The sequence below is a fragment of the Canis lupus genome, chromosome 32, assembly GCF_011100685.1.
Source record: "Canis lupus familiaris isolate Mischka breed German Shepherd chromosome 32, alternate assembly UU_Cfam_GSD_1.0, whole genome shotgun sequence".
Taxonomy (NCBI): Eukaryota; Metazoa; Chordata; class Mammalia; order Carnivora; family Canidae; genus Canis; species Canis lupus.
The window spans coordinates 10,876,220-10,888,792 of NC_049253.1; positions in this window are offsets into that span (position 1 = coordinate 10,876,220).

Below are 12,573 nucleotides of genomic sequence, written 5' to 3' on the forward strand. Positions count from 1 at the left end.
GTAGAAATCAACAATGAGCCCACAAAATGGCACCATCCTCCAGAAAGCTGAGCCACCCACTTGGTGTAGGTTAATTATATCAGACCACTTCCAGTAGGCCCTTGGTTCTTACTAAAATAGGCACTTACAGTGGATATGAATTTTTCTTCCTTGTCCGCCATGCTGCTACAAAAATCATCATTGTGTGGACTTAAGGAATGCCTTACTCATCATCATAGTATGCTACACAGCATTGCTTTGGCCAAGGAGCCTACTTGACAACAAATGAATTGTAGCTCATGTTCATGGAATTCACTGGTCTTAGCATGTGCCGCATCACCTTAAAGCAGCTGTGTGGAATGGTGGGATGGCCTTTTGAAAACTCAGTTATGATGCCAGCTGAATGTCAATGCCTCTTGGAACTAAAACAGTGTCTCCCAAGATGCAGCATGTGCTATAAATCAGTAATCAATACATGTGCTTGTTTCTCTTAGAACTAGAATTCACAAGTCCAGGAGTCAAGTATAGGAAATGGGAGCCGTTCCTCTCACTGTTACTTCTAGTGATGCACTAGTGAGGTTTTTGCTTCCCATTCCCTACCACTTTGGGCTTTGCTGGTCCAGAAGTTTTAGTGCCAGGAAAGGAATAATTCCACCAAGGGACACATTAATGTTTCCATTCAACAGAGATGAGACCATCACCTCACCTCTTCTGTGCCCTCATGCCAGTGAACCAAAAAGCAAGTAAGGAGTGCTATATTGACTAGCGGGTTTGAGCCTGACGTTCATGGGAAAATTTGGTTGCCACTACAAAATGGCACTAAGGAGGAATATGTCTAGGATACAGGAGATCCCCCAAGGTGCCTCTTAGTGCCCCCATATTCTATGATTAAAATCCATGGAAAACAACAACTCAGTAAGGGCAGGACCAGTAATGGCTCAGACCTTCTAGGAATTAAGTTTTAGGTCACTCTGGCAGACAAAGAACTACAACCAACTATAGTTTTCGCTGAGTGTGAGAGGAGTATGGAATCAGTAGTGAAAAATTGCAACTATAAATACCAGCTGCGATGATGTGTGCAGTTGTAGAAAAAAGCACTGTGATAGTTATGAGTATTTCTTCCTTCTTTAAATATGAATATATTTGTATGTATGTTAACCAATATTTTTTCTTTCTGTTTTCCATTCTCCTACCACATATAGTATAAAATTTGTTGATAATATTTTAACCTCTCACTATGTAAATTACTGGACATCAAAGAAGGGATATTCTCTTCTCTAGAAGAGGGTTGATTCTCACCCAAAAATAAACAAAAGGACTTTGTTTTCTCTTTGGAGAGAGCAGGTTACAGTTGTCTGAGGGATAGTTACATTATGTTAGGAGAAAGCATATTGTTGCTATTGCTCTTATTTGAAACGTAAGTTAAACATAGTTCAAAAATTGGGATCCCTGGGTGGCTCAGTGGTTTAGCTCTTGCCTTCAGCCCAGGGCGTGATCCTGGAGTCCCAGGATCAAGCCCCACATCGGGCTCTCTGCATGGAGTCTGCTTCTCTCTCTGCCTGTGTCTCTACCTCTGTGTGTGTGTGTGTCTCTCATGGATAAATAAATAAAATCCTTAATATATATATATATATTTCAAAAATTATATGTGGATACCATACTGGTAAGGGATAGACTGTGGTGGATTTGTATTGTGTCAATTTAGCTATGCTGGAACTATATTTCCCAGAATCTCTCACTGTGAAGTTCTCAATTAGTGTGGGCCTCAAAACATATTATTATTTTTAAGAGACATTATTTTTTAAGCTAGTGAAATAAATTTGCACCTGATCATTAGTTACTTCTGAAGCATTAAAATTAGTGGATTAATTAAGTGAATTATGAAACATCCATGTAGTAGAATACTTATGCAACCATGAAAAATGATACTGTAGCCATTTATTTTCTGAAATGGAAGATGTTCCAAATAGGTCTAAAGTAATGAAAATCAGTCCACAAAATTGTCTGTATAAATTGGCCCATCTGTTACTGTATGCATTTTCTAGACACTGTACATTGAAAAAGTCTGAGGGACATAACGTGATTAATATTCATATGATGAGGATACAGATTTTTTTCCTTCTTTGAGACTGCATGTGTTTCCCACTTTTCAACAATAAACACATAGTACTTTTGTTATCAAAATAAAGTTTTAAAAATAGTATTATGGGGGCACCTGGGTGGCTTACTCTTGATTTCAGCTCAGACTGTGATCTCAAGGTCGTGAGATCCAACAGACTCTGTACTCAGCAGGGAGTCTGTTTCTCTCCTCCCTCTGCCCTTCCTGCCGTGTGATCTCTCTCTTTCTAAAATAAATAATCCTTTTTTTTAAAAAAAAAAAAAAAAAAAGCAAAAAAAAAAAAAAACCAAGAGAAAAAAAAAGCTTTAAAATAAATAAATAAATACAAATAATATTATGTTGGAACATAGCAGATATATTCTTTCTGGTCTGTCATGAGTATATTTTGCCTTTACACAGGTATTGTTCACTGCTGTATTCTATAAGGGATAAATAATAAACTTCCCAAAATTGTTTCCATTCTAAGTAAGATTATTTGGACGATCATAACTATGCACCAGCAGACAGCCAAGCCATCTATGGTATCAGAAACTCAGTGTCTTCAAGTCAGGGACAGTATTTTCACCACAGAATTCCTTGCACCTCCACAGTGCTGGCACATGGAGGACTCCTTGAATATTAGTTGAATGAACCAATGAATGAATTGTTGGCTCTTCAATCTCTTTTCATGTTTCATTGTATCCCCTTAACAATTGTACTTCTTTGAAGTTTCTTTAGTTTTGTTCCCTCTCTTCCAACTCCACTATCACTTTTTAGTCGAGACCCAACCATCTCCTGGCCCAGTTCTCTCCACATTACAGCCAAGGTACTCTTTTTTTTTTTTAATTTGTTTAAGATTTATTTATTTATTTATTTATTTATTTATTTATTTATTTATTTATTTAAGAGAGAGAGAGAAAGCACAGCATGAGGGGTAGAGGGAGAAGGAGAGAGAATCTTATGCCAACTCCCCGCTGAGTGTGGAGCCCCATGTGGGGCCCCATCTCATGACCCTGAGATCATGACTTGAGACAAAATCAAGAGTCGGACACTTAACTGACAGAGCCACCCACACACCCTTCCAAGGTGCTCTAAGAGACTGAACAAATCTCAGGATGCTAATCAAGATGCTATCCTTACTGCTAACTAGAGAGAAGTAAGTAACTGGATAAAAAGTAAAATTTAGTTTGTTTTGTTCATTATTACCTTCTTTTTTTTTTTCTATCTCAAGGATCCTTTCCATATTTTAATATCTGTTTCGTGGAAATTGTGGGTGTACTCTGAAAGCATCGGCCTAATCTCACTTCTTCCCTTTCCTCAGGAGAAATGGGAAGTGCTGGTGATGATAATGTGTTCGTCATTCATTTCTTCCTTCATTCATCAAGCATTTACAGGAATGTAGCAGAAACAAGTTCGGTTTTAAGTGCTGGGGTGGGTGTGGAGGAGTTACAAGATAACTAGTGCCTGATTCCTGCCCCAAGAAACTGTCATTCTGATCATGAGAAACACACACACACACACACACACACACACATGCACACACACACACATGCACATGCACACACACACACAATCGATGCAGGGCTGTCTGAGAAGTGCATGTTTATTGGAGTTCTGGACCAATTTCTTAGAGAGTCCTGAAGTAGGATTTACTCATTCTTGCAGGTAGGAAACTGCAGGCTCACAGAAGAGCTCACATTTGAGCTGAGCATTGGAATAGCTACATTACCCAAGGGTCTGGCTTTTCAGGCATGAGAACCAGGCTGAACAAAGGCAGAGAGGTGGAGAAGTCCAAAGGAAGATGAGTGGCTTGATATGACAGAAGAAATGGCTGGGGATATGACTCTAGAAGGAAGGAAGGAACCTGATGGTGGAGGGTCTTTGATGCCATGATACACTTAGATTTTCTCTAAAATGACAGATTAATAACATTGAAGGATTTTTGAAATTGAGATGATCAGTTGTATGTTTGAAAGATGGAGGGGACAGCAGAAAGACATGAAGTGAAGGGACCTTTCAGGACCTCATTGGAAAAGACCAGGTGAGGGATGATGAGGGCATGGGATAGGCTGTGGGAATACACAGAAGAGGGAGGGATGGTAATGTAAAGACTATAAAAATATTTCACAGGTTGAATCAAGTGAATATGATCAACAAGTGGATATGAGACTTGGGCACTCTGGAAAGAAAGGGCTCTGATGAAAGTGAGATGTGTAATAATGGTCCCAGGCAACTCTGTTGCTGAATCCAAGAGCTAGACTGAAGAAGAAGGCTTCTCCTGGAGCTGGAGGAGAAGACTGGGGAAATGGCCAAGGTCAAGCTGTTCTTCCATGGATAGCAAGAGCCAGGGTAGAGCACAGCTGCCTCCTCCCAAGGACTCTGATTATATGTGCTTGACTCCGTCACCGCCAACCCATTCAATGCCTCTCATGGAGCTTAAGGCTGAGGTCCTGCCATCAGTCTGATGAGAACTATTGTTCTAGAACTCTCCAGGAGGAGACCTTGGTCAGTGGAGAAAAAGGCCAAGGTTAAAATAGGAATTTAAAAAATAATAGTAGTGAAGGAACATAGAACTTATTCCTTCTAACATAACTGGGTAGGAAAGGAAGAGGACAGCTAAGGTGGTAGCAGAGAAGGACTTTTAAGGATGGTGGGACTTGGGCACATTTGCATAAGATAAGGGAAGAAAATTCTGTAGAGAGTGGGACAGAAGGTGGCAGAGGAGGGAAAGATGTTAAGGAGCAGAGCAAAGTCGGGTCATGGCTCAAGTGGGTGGATTGAGCCCACCAGTGAAGTAGTTTTCCTTGGAAAAGATCTGAGCCATCTTCCAAAGAAAAAGAGCAGAAGATTAGAGGTATAAGGCAACCAACATTTAGTGTGTACTATACACAGAAGATGTATTAGGTTGTCTTATTTAATCCATTCAATAGGTGTTGTTGATTCCATTTTTAGATGAGGAAATTGAGGCTTACAGAGATTAGGCAAAATGCTCAAGTTACCACAGTCAGAAAGTGGCAGATCACTGGCCTGCTAATTCCAAGGCCCACACCTTTATGTACATTAAAGCTTTGTGCCAAAGGATGGGTTTTGTATGTTCAGATATTATTAGGCCACCTGGAGTGAGGGTTGGACTGGGGACAGAAGTAAATACTTTCAGGGGTCCCTAGGTGTCTTAAGTGATTGAGCGTTGGACTCTTGGTTTTGGCTCAGGTCGTGATCTCAAGTCATGATCTCGGGTAGTGATCTCAGGGTCGTGGGATCAAGTCTTGCCTCAGATTCCATGCTCAGCATGTCCCTCTCCCTCTACTCCTTCCTACACCCACCCCCACCCCACCTCTAGAATAAATAAATAAATAAAATCTTTTTTCAAAAAGAAGAAGCAAGTACTTTCAGCCACTCTGAAGAATGCATGCAGCATTAGAGGTCCAGATTTTTAAAAAATTATATACATATATATTTAAAATTATATATATTTTTAAAATTATACCTTTACATGTAATATATATGCAATATTTTGTAATATATGTAATATATTTTTTACATTAAATTTTTTAGACGAATAACTGTAAACTTGAACATTTTTTACCTTTTCCTGCAAAGCTGTTCGAATTCAACAAGTAACAGTATGTTTTTCCGACAGCTGCCCACATGTAATTTCTTCCTGTGGCCACAGCAGGGCAGGAGTTCTCTTTTACAGGAATCACAGTACTTTGCCAAAATGTATTTTTGATACCTTGAGATTTGCAAGCATAATAAAAAGGCAAACTTATTTGAAAAAAAACTTGCCTTAATGCTGTGATCAAATAAACTCAAGGAAACATTATACAAATGAAAAAGGCTGCTTCCCACGGCAGTCAAGCATATCTTTAAAATGCAAATGGTTTACTCTTTTAATGATGAAAGAAAAATCTTGTGAAAGCAACATTTTCAGATGAATAAAATATCAAACCCAGGATACTTTCTTTTACATCTAGTTGCCTTGCAAATCATATAGACTTATAAAAGAAATGTGTATTTGTCTAGCAAGTTTGAGTTATTAAATCTTAAGAAAAAAAAATGAAAGAATAATTTCCAATTAAGCTTTTTAAAGTAAACTTATTAGATTTCATTTTTCAATGCAGAAATTTATAAAGAATAAATAGCAAAAAGTGGACTGAAACACCATCAGACAGATGGTCCCTGTTTTTTTTAAAAATAAGATTACATGTTCAGAATTATAAAATTCAGAAGGTACAAAGGATAAAAATATGAAAATTGAATGCCATTTTCTCCTCAGTTTCCCGTCCCTATTTCTTCTTCCTGAAAATAATCGCTATTAATAGATTCTTATGATGAAGACTATTTTGCAAGGGATGTTTCACCCCAAGATCAGGAAGAGCATTTCAAACAATAGACTTCAGGGGTGCCTGGATGGCTCAGTCAGTTAAGTGTCAGACTCTTGGTTTTGGCTCAGGTCATGATCTTTCAGTGGCGGGAATTGAGTCTAGCACTGGGCAGAGTCGGCTTCAGATTCTCTCTCCTCCCTCCCGTGCTCCTCTCTCACAAATACATACATACATACATACATAAAATCTTAAAAAACAATCAAAAAAGACTTCATTTTTATCTATCTTGAATTAAAACCCAGATTGAGGGCAGCCCAGATGGCTCAGCGGTTTAGCACTGCCTTCAGCCCAGGGCGTGATCCTGGAGTCCCGGGATGAGTCCCACGTGGGGCTCCCTGCATGGGGCCTGCTTCTCCCTTTGCCTGTGTCTCTGCCTCTCTCTCTCTCTCTCTCTGTCTCTCTCCCTGTCTCTTCTGAATAAATAAATAAAATCTTAAAAAAAAAAAAAACAGATTGCAACTTTGTTAAACTTGTGAAATGTTGCAGGGGCCTCAAAAGCTAAGGCCTATGTAAATGGCTGATCATACCTCTGCCATCACCACCAACATCTTTCAGAGTGAATGAGAAATCAAAGCGTCTTATCCACCTCCATAAATGATCCTCCCAGAGGTAAGGTATTTGGGGTAGGTTTGAACAGCAGCTGCCCCTGCTGTCTGCCAGGAGCGTGGAGAAAAGACCAGGGTCTCCAGGGCTGTCAGTCTGGCCCTTTTATACTCCCTGAAGTCTATTGAACAAAACAAAACAAAATAAATCTATCTTAGAAATGACAAGGGACTCTTTAAGACATTGATTTATCCATATTTGCACACATCGAAGAGAAAAGTATGTTTTATATATATACTGAATAAAATATCTAACTTTTTAAGAATGTTGTAAAATATTTCCATATGTACATTATATCAAAGTACTTTCCCCCCAAGTTCGGTTGAAAGGAAATACCCAGAGCATTAGGCCCATCAAAATAGATGTCTCCAGTTGTGGTTTTCAGATGCCCTAATGTACTTCTGCCCAGAACTAATCAAATACAGCTTTTCATTTTCAGGCTGTGTGTGTGTGTGTGTGTGTGTGTGTGTGTGTGTGTTTGTGTAATTCCTTACAAAGAGAAAAAAAATAGGGATAAAACATGATAGAGGAGGATAAGGTATCATTCAACTTTTTGGTGTATTTCCAACATTATTGCTTGATTTTAATCATTCAAATAAGAAGACTGCATCATGACCATCTTGATGGTCTTCTCCATAAATATATAAGAAGGCAATTCCATACTAGAAGCAGGAAAGAATCATGCATTCTGTGGTGTGGATAACATAGGATATTTAATTGAGCACTCAAAACATCTCAAGTTATATTACCTTCATTTTATAGGTGTGGTGACTAAGATTTAGAGAGGGCAAGAAACTTGTTCAAAGTTACCTAACTGGAGACTAATTGGTGGACTTACAATTTAAACCTGTATTTGTATAACACCAAATTGCATGTACTTTCTGCCATATGTTGTGAAAAGGCAGTTCAAGATCCATCTCTTTGAGAATCAGCTAGGAGATTTTGTTAAAGTGCAGGTTCTTGGCTGGACTTTCAGAGATTCTGAGAAAGTCTTAGATGGGGCTTAGGAATCTGAGGAGCAGATTCTTCAGTGAATCTAAAGTGTAGGAAAATTTGTCCATATCATAATGCTGTTTTTCAAAACAGAAAGGGAAATTTCATACAACAAACCTCATCTGAGACCCTGACATCTGTTTGTAAAAAGGTGGCAATCCCAGTGTGTGCTTCTTTACCGTTGACCACGTCCCTGGCATTACCTGCAGGTTTTGTATTTATTTTTAATAGAATGATCCTTGACTCCCAGCAAATTGAATCATCAGCTTCACCTGCTCGAAATTCTTTTGGCAGAAGTCAGCCTTTCAGCTCAACCTCAGGAATTATGAAGCTAAGATGTAAATAGGCTTAAAGGGAACACATTGACTCATATTCACACTATGGCTGATGGCAGATGTATTGGGTTTTGAGGAGAGATGGAAAGGGACCAGCACTAATATTAAGAACCTACAAGGTGCCAGGCACACTTAATCTTTATAACAATCTTGTATAATACAATGGGTATTCTTATACCCATGTTTGGGGTTCGTAAAACAGAGACTTGGAGAATTTAAGTAATTTCTCAAGGTAATATAACTAAGTAGTGGAGACTATGCTTTGTCCTTTACACCAAGCCATATTCCTGTGGGTATGGAAATAGGGGCCAAAGAAGGAAGATAGGAGATTCTGTATACTCCAGAAATGCTCCCCAGGGGCAGTACCAGCATAGTGCGTGGCATAAACTCAGTGCACAGTCAATATCTGTCGAATGAACTGATGTGAATTCTTCTCTCTGTGAATGCCATTAAAATGTTCTAAACACTAATGTACTTAAAGCCCTGTGGTAGCTCCCAATTGCCCACAGCAGTAATTCTCTAACTTGTTCAGAAAGCAAAGCACTTAGAAATCATTGTCCTCTTTTAAGAACATGATAGATTTATATACAATGCCACGAATTAATTTAGTGTTAATCAGATTTTATGCGGTCAATATCCAGCATCGATTTAATGAAAAATGTAAATCAACACATTGATCCATATATTTATAGTTTTTTTTTTCCTAAAAACTGGGAATCTCGGATTATCTTGCAGAAAATAAAAATTTTATGGTTTGTTATTTCTTTTTTCCAAAGTGTTGAATTTCTCCTGATAATGTTTAGAAGAAGAATCTAATCTCCCTTGGTTTTACATAGCACACTCCTGGAAAATTCAGTATTTATTAAAAACCATGCAAAAATACTTTTTTGTTTACATTTAAATGGAGCTTACCATGACTTAGATGATCATAAATGGGTTTCCTACCTTCATGAAAAATCTGATTGGATATTGGAAAGTCATATAGGACTCAAGGCAATTTGTGGAGCAGGACCATCTTATACATTAGAGAATTCATAGCATAAGTCCCCAAACACATTTCCAACATGCCTCATAAGTGCTGTCAGAATTCAAACCATTGATTTAAACTGATCTACCAAGAGCCATAAGCATCTGAATTAAACAACTAGACTATGAGGTCTTGGAGGGCACTGAGATATCATAGTCACCCTCAAAGCCCTATCCAGTTCCTGAAACATGAATGTCCAATTCATTACCAAGGCAATGAAATGAATTAATACATCCATGAATGGGAGATTTTGGAGATCACCAATCCAGACTTCTAGAACAGGGAAGTGACTTGCCATGATAACAGAAGTAGCTAGTAGCAGAACCAGTGCCACAGTCCAGGCCTCTTTGCTTCAAGTATAAACACTCTTTCTACTATGGCAGGGATCTTCAAATTGTGGTACTTCACACCTTAATCTCAGAGTTACCTGAAGACATTCCAAGGGGAATTGGGGCATCCCCAGTTTTAAGGAAAACAATTTCTAGATTATCGATTTCTGTATGTACTCTTTCCTGAAACTGATCTCCCCAAGAAGGTGTCACAGGAATTTTCCCTCTCATCCCCTCTTGTACAATCATTTTTCTCCCATTTTACAAAAGAAAGGGTGGTGTTCCATGATGCATTGACTGGAGGCATATAAAATTTGAGGGTAGTAAATAGGCAATTATTTTTTTTAAATTTTTATTTATTTATGATAGTTACAGAGAGATTGAGAGAGAAGCAGAGACACAGGCAGAAGGAGAAGCAGGCTCCATGCACCCGGAGCCCGATGTGGGATTCGATCCCGGGTCTCCAGGATCGCGCCCTTGGCCAAAGGCAGGCGCCAAACCGCTGCGCCACCCAGGGATCCCTAAATAGGCAATTATAAATACTGGGACCAGCACAGCTTTCTTCAAACAAAAAGCCTTTGGTGGTTTCCCATTCACCCAAGAGCTAAAGAGCCAGACCGGACCACAACACATTTCACAGGACTCGGCACAAGAGTACAAATAAATGTGTAATATCACGGTGAATATCACATATAAACACCAGGAAAGTGTAAATCGAGCCAACAAGTGATACAACAAGGTAAGTTCTAGCCTCTCCTTTGACAAACATACCTTCCTTCAAAGGGCCTTAAAGGCCAGGCCCAATATTATAATTCTAGAACTTGTCAGGGCTCTGTCTGAACATGGTGGCATAGAAGTAGCCTGTTCCCTGCCCAGTACCATCTTTTCCAGACCTCTGACCCTACCTGCCTCTATGGGCCTCATGCGCAGCTGTGTGAACAGTTCAGCTCACATGTCCAAGCTCCTTGCAGTCCTTGCAAATATCCTTGGGCTTCCGGGGAGCACCCCAGGGGCACAGTTCTCCTTGAGAGATAGAGAGAAGAGCTCAGGCTGGGCGAGGGGGATTGGGATGCCTTGGGCAGGAGTATCTGAGGCCATGCATACCCTTGGGGGTGGGGGTGGGGGTACATATGCTCAGGGGTCGTATACCCTCAGTCCTCTGGATCCTTTGTGGGGTGGGATACTGGCAGGGGGACGCTAGAGCAGGGGCCCCTCTTGCCCATCTCTGAGGGCTCTAGTGGTCAGAATAGTGAGCTATAAGAACAGGTATAACCTGCACCCTATGAACTTCCTAACCTCATCTCTCCTCATATTTCCCTCCATTCCAGCCACATGGCACCCTCTGGCTTCCAGGCTGTTCTCTATTTGGCATGCTTTTTTGCAAATACTCTGTTTTCAGCCTTCTCAGAGTAGCCTTCCATTGCAGCACTGTTTGAATTGTAAGCCTGGGATCCCTGGGTGGTGCAGCAGTTTGGCACCTGCCTTTGGCCCAGGGTGCGATCCTGGAGACCCGGGATTGAATCTCACGTCGGGATCCCGGTGCATGGAGCCTGCTTCTCCCTCTGCCTGTGTCTCTGCCTCTCTCTCTCTCTCTCTTTGTGACTATCATAAATAAATTAAAAAAAAAATTAAATTGTAAGCCTCTGCTTCCCCCTACATTCTGTCCCTTTTTCCTGCTTTACTTCTCTCTATAGACCAGTAATATTGTATATTCCATGTATTCACTCACTCGTTCCTTCATTTGTTCGTTTGTTCATTCTTTCATTGTCTGTCTCCCCTCATTAGAATATAATTTCCATTAAGGCAGGGATTTTTGTCTATTTTGTTTATCCTCCTATCCAGAACACTGCCTTATAACTAGTAAATTAATTATAAACAATGCTTGATTGATTGATGTTCAAGAAATAAAAGATCAGTGACAGGATTTTGTGTATTCCCCTGACTTACATGTAAGGGAAATGCTAGACATTGGAGCAGTCCATCCTGGCCTGCATTGGGATGACCTGATCTCAGATGAAATGCAGAATTAAGAGGAATGACAATTTTCATTTACCATCCTCCCCTCTTTCATCTCCTCCAAATTGTCAAAGAATAGGTAATTCCAGCGAGAATCCCATGAAAGAGAAGCAAAAACAACACAGATTAAAGGGCAGTGATCTCTTATCTTATCCAGAGGGCAAATGGGCAGCAAGACTCCATGCCTCTCTTCTGCTTTTCCTTTTTAGAAATACAATTGTGGAAATAACCAATCAGGAATAGACTTTCAACATAAAAACAGTGTAAAATCCCACTGAGGAAATGGAATTACAACATGAGTCAAGAAGAAATATGAAGAATATAAAACATTCAACTGTTAACAGAATCTATTCCTGTCTTTTTTCCTAAGGTTGCTATGTAGCTTCAATTTTATATATTTAAAAGGTGACTTTTAAAAATTATTCACTTCTTTACTGTGCTAGAAATTATATCTTTTGCAATGATTTAAATTTATCATGAAAAGTTTTAGATGATGATCTAAAAATGTGAAAAGGTCTACGAAGTCTTTCAAAAATTTTTAAAGGATATGCAAACAAAATATTATTTAGTTTTTAAAAAGGTTTATTTACTTATTTTAGAGAAAAAGAGAGAGAGAGAGAGAGAGCACAGACAAGAGTGGCAGAGGGAGGGGGAAAGAGAATCCCCAGCAGATTTCGTGGAGGGTGGGGAGCCTGGTGGGGTGTGATCTTGTGACTCCAAGATCACGACCTGAGCTGAAACGAAGCATCCAACACTCAACCAGCTGTGCCACCCAGGAGCAAAATCATATTTAAAGACCATTGTACCA